Raw genomic sequence first — 4358 nt, 5'->3', positions numbered from 1 at the left:
TAAAAAATAATAGAATATTCAATAAGTATTAATATTATTGTATTTGTATAAATTAATAAAAAATTCAATAAATATTATAAATTTTAATATTTGTCTTTCTAACTTTTTCTTTACATATTTTACAGGATATATATTCAAATTTTTATATAAAATAATAATGAAAAATCAAAAAATTAATATATTTTTTAAGAGGAAGGCTAATATTTAAGAAGGAGAACATATAAATTTTACAATATTAATACCTGTAGATAGTTTTTCTATTTTAATGAATCACGAAAAAAGTGAGATATAACCTTCAAAAGTTTAAAAAGTTACATCTCATGACTTTAACCTTAACTTTTTAGAACGAGATTTTGAAAAAGGGTTTTAAATTTGGCAATATTACCCAAATTAGATAGATGAGATTAAACGAGCTTATCTTAAATATGGTCCATATCAAAAATATTTTGATAATTATTTTCTATTTAACCCCTCCAAAATTTTATTTCAAGTTCCGTCACTGCGTAGTAGTAGGCGAACCTAGATTTGTTTTATAATTTGGATAAAATAAATTTTTTCCTTAACTATGAACGTAATGTAACTCAACTTAGCACTTTGCGTAAAATCACACTGGTCTTGTCAAATTACCAAATAAAATTGTACAAATAACTTTTGTTTTATTAATAAAGTATAAGATATAAAGAAAAAAGTAAAAGCTTATCTTAATTCTTGCATTAAAGAGATATTTTGATTTTTATTTTGGATGGAATGCATTAAAGCAAAGGAATTGAAGTAAGAAGTTAGGGTCTAAAAAGCAAAATGAGAAAGCAGACTTTTTCCCTGTTGGCGTCCATTTAATATAAAGTAAAACGGAAAATGGGTCAAAAATTAAAAAAAGTAAAAATAAATAAATAAATAAAAATTGAGACATGAGAGAAGGACATTGATCAAAAGAGACTTGGGAAGGGACTAAGCACCACAACAACCTTTGTGATTTGACATGTGTGTCATGCCATGCTCCAAACAAACCCACTTTATCATAAAATCATAATCATAAATAAATTAATAAATACTATGTATATGGATATGCATGCCAAATTCTCATTACTCTGTTTCTCTGTTTTCTAGTTCCAAATAGAGTGTTTTTTCTTTAATTCACAAGGTGAGAAGCTCTGAAAGTATGGAATTTTTCTTATGTTTTCTTCTGATTATGTTATGTTGCATCATGTTTCAATTATCAAAGGGAGGAAAAAAGGAGTTTCTTTTTTCTTTCTTTCTTTCTTTCTTTCTATTTTTATGCTTTCATTGAGGCTTGAAGATGGGTTTGCTTTTGAAATTAGCAATATTGGTTTAAGGTTCTACCCTTTTCTGGTTTTATTATTTTTTTGAGCTTGTGCATGTTGGCTTTGAGTTTCAATTATTGTAGACTGGAATGCATACTTTTCATTGTTAAAGCCAAACCAATGGAAGTGATTGTATTTTTTATTGAGTTTAAGAGGAAAAATGAAGAATAAAGAAAACCCTTTTATTTAGATACTAGAAGCCAAGTATAGCATGAAGAAATCATTTCTTTTTTCTTCTGAGTTTTTAGTCAATATTTTGGCTTTTATTTTCTTGATTTGGATGATAATTTCAAAACTCAGAAGAAGGAATTTCTGGACCCGGCTAAGAAATTTAAGATGTTCAAACAAAAAATGCAAAATTAGAATGTTATTTTTGTGGAGGTTGCAAATTACTCTGTCTATTTAAGGTACTAATGTTTGGAAAGTACTTCATAGTCAGAAAATTTTCCAGAATTATGATCCTTTGCTGGGTTTTATCTCACTGGGTTTTGGCAATAGAGGTTTTAATCAGCGTTGTTCAGTCTCAGTAGGTTGTTTCCTTAGTACTTGCTTGTCCTCACAAGTTTCAGTAGTTTCTACCTTTATTCAAAAGAAAATTTATGTGGTGAAGTGTTACAGAAGCAATCTTTTTTGAAGCCGACCCCATCTAGCGGGATAAGGTTTTGTTGTTGTTGTTGTATTTTATTTTTTCAAAAGATCTGTGATTTCTCTCTAGGCAACAATGATTCTGGAAATAGCTTTAGGATGTATTGCACAGTTCATGTAGATTATCTTGTTAAGTAGCTTTTTTTTTTCTTACTGAAAAATGCATGATTAGTCACAGCCAAAAAGTCCAATTTGATTACTGCTAGCTTCTAACAACTAAGATCAAGGAAAAAACAGGTTTAGGCAATGACCAAAAAACCATCAGATTTCTGTTATATCTTTGTTTGTTATGGATATAGTTCTGGTAATCTTGTTACTCGTTTGCCGTTTGATTTACTCTAACTCATATTCTTTTATCCTAACAGAAATTGACTTGAAGTGAAGTGCAGACCATGTTCACAAAGTTTAGAAAGTAAAAGTTGTTGATATTTTGTTGTCCTAACAACAAAAAAGGCTATTGGAAAAAGTTGGTAGTTCAGAAATTCATTTAGTACTGCTTGAGTGTATTCGAAGGATCGGTTGTTTTTCGATGCAAACATCTCAAGAACATGAACTTCCCTATGGCTCTGGCAGGTTCTACATCGAGCCTGCCGAAAACCAGGAGTCATATTGCTTTCCATCAAGTGAGAACCTAGAAAACTACTCTTCCTCTGATAACAGCAACCAAGCAACCTACCCATTGGTCAAGATTTCGGATCCATATTGCACCCTTGAATCTGCTTCAACAAGTAATATCCCGGGCCAAAATTCTGCATCTACAGCCAATTTTTCGCCTAATGGTAGCCCGGTGTCAAAGCTAGAACCGAAATCACATGTCTTGAGGCCACAACATTCTCTCGAAACTACTAATGGCTCGCCGGAGATAAATTCTTGCTTGACACATGACTTTGATGATCTGAGGGATAAGATAAGAGAGCTTGAAACTGCTATGCTGGGACCTGATACAAGTACACTAAATATGTATGATATTGTGGTTCCGGAACCAGAAGAACCTGATTCCTTTTTGGTGGCTGCAGAGAAGTGGAAGAAAACAATGGAGATCATATCCAGAGGTGATTTAAAGGAGATGCTTTATACTTGTGCAAAATCAATGGCAGAGAACGATATGGAGACTACTGATTGGCTGATATCAGAGTTGCGAAAAATGGTTTCGATTTCAGGGGATCCTCTGCAACGATTAGGAGCATACATGTTGGAGTCTCTTATTGCAAGGATGGCTTGCACAGGAAGCAAAATCTACAAGGCCTTAAAATGCAGCGAGCCGACCGGCAACGAACTCCTTTCCTACATGCATGTACTCTATGAAATATGTCCATACTTCAAGTTTGGGTATATGTCGGCGAATGGAGCAATTGCTGAAGCTATGAAGGAGGAAAGTCATGTTCACATAATTGATTTTCAGATTAGCCAGGGAACTCAGTGGGTAAGCCTAATAAAGGCTATCAGCACTTGCACAGTCATGTAATGTACCTTTTGAGTTCCATGCTGTTAGAGTTCCTGCTTCTGAGGTGCAACTAGAAGATCTTGAACTTCGAACTAATGAAGCTGTGGCAGTGAATTTTGCCATTATGCTGCACCATGTTCCGGATGAAAGTGTTACCAGTCTAAATCCTCGCGACCGGTTGTTGAGATTGGCAAAGAACTTGTCTCCCAAGGTAGTGACTCTAGTTGAGCAAGAGTTTAGTACTAATAATGCTCAATTCTTGCCGCGTTTCATGGTGACATTGAACTACTACTTGGCTGTTTTCGAATCGATTGATGCTGTCCTGCCAAGGGAGCACAAGGAGAGGATCAATGTTGAGCAGCACTGCTTGGCTAGAGAAGTTGTCAACTTAGTAGCATGTGAAGGGGAAGAAAGAGTCGAACGGCACGAGCTTCTGAACAAGTGGAGACGGCGTTTCATGGCTGCCGGATTCGCGCCTTATCCGCTGAGCTCCTTTGTTAATGCTTCAATCAAGACCCTTTTAGAAAGCTACCCTGGACATTACACTCTAGAAGAGAGAGATGGCACACTTTATCTTGGTTGGATGAATCAGGTTCTTATTGTCTCTTGTGCTTGGAGATGAAAACTCTAATAGCATTTGGTAAACTTTTTTCATTGCAGACTTATAACTAGGTTTATGTTTTCTAATTTCATAGTGAAGTTACTGTTTTGTTAAATGGCATCCTAGATTTTTATGTTAGCAATACAAGTAACAGCAAGGACTATTATGCTAACAAAGTATAAAGAGAACAGTTACTGCTTGTACCTACAAAGACATTTCATCACACAATTCACAACTGCATATCTAGCAAATATCCTGAAACTACAGCCCTTCTCACATTCTTTACTCTTATGCTTTGTTTGATCCATTTTTCTGAAAGTTGAGATATTTTGGTGAATGCTTAATA

The 4358-nt window shown here is 34.2% G+C and overlaps 1 pseudogene; it reads left to right on the top strand.

Moving 5' to 3' along the window:
* The first annotated feature begins 989 nt into the window (after window positions 1–989).
* Window positions 990–4127, top strand: LOC107463991 (scarecrow-like protein 21; annotated as a pseudogene).
* Window positions 4128–4358: the final 231 nt, after the last annotated feature.

Source organism: Arachis duranensis, chromosome 1 (genome assembly GCF_000817695.3).
Source record: "Arachis duranensis cultivar V14167 chromosome 1, aradu.V14167.gnm2.J7QH, whole genome shotgun sequence".
Taxonomy (NCBI): domain Eukaryota; kingdom Viridiplantae; phylum Streptophyta; class Magnoliopsida; order Fabales; family Fabaceae; genus Arachis; species Arachis duranensis.
The sequence above is the reverse complement of the archived record's forward strand: the minus strand, read 5'-3'. Positions and strand labels throughout refer to the sequence as shown.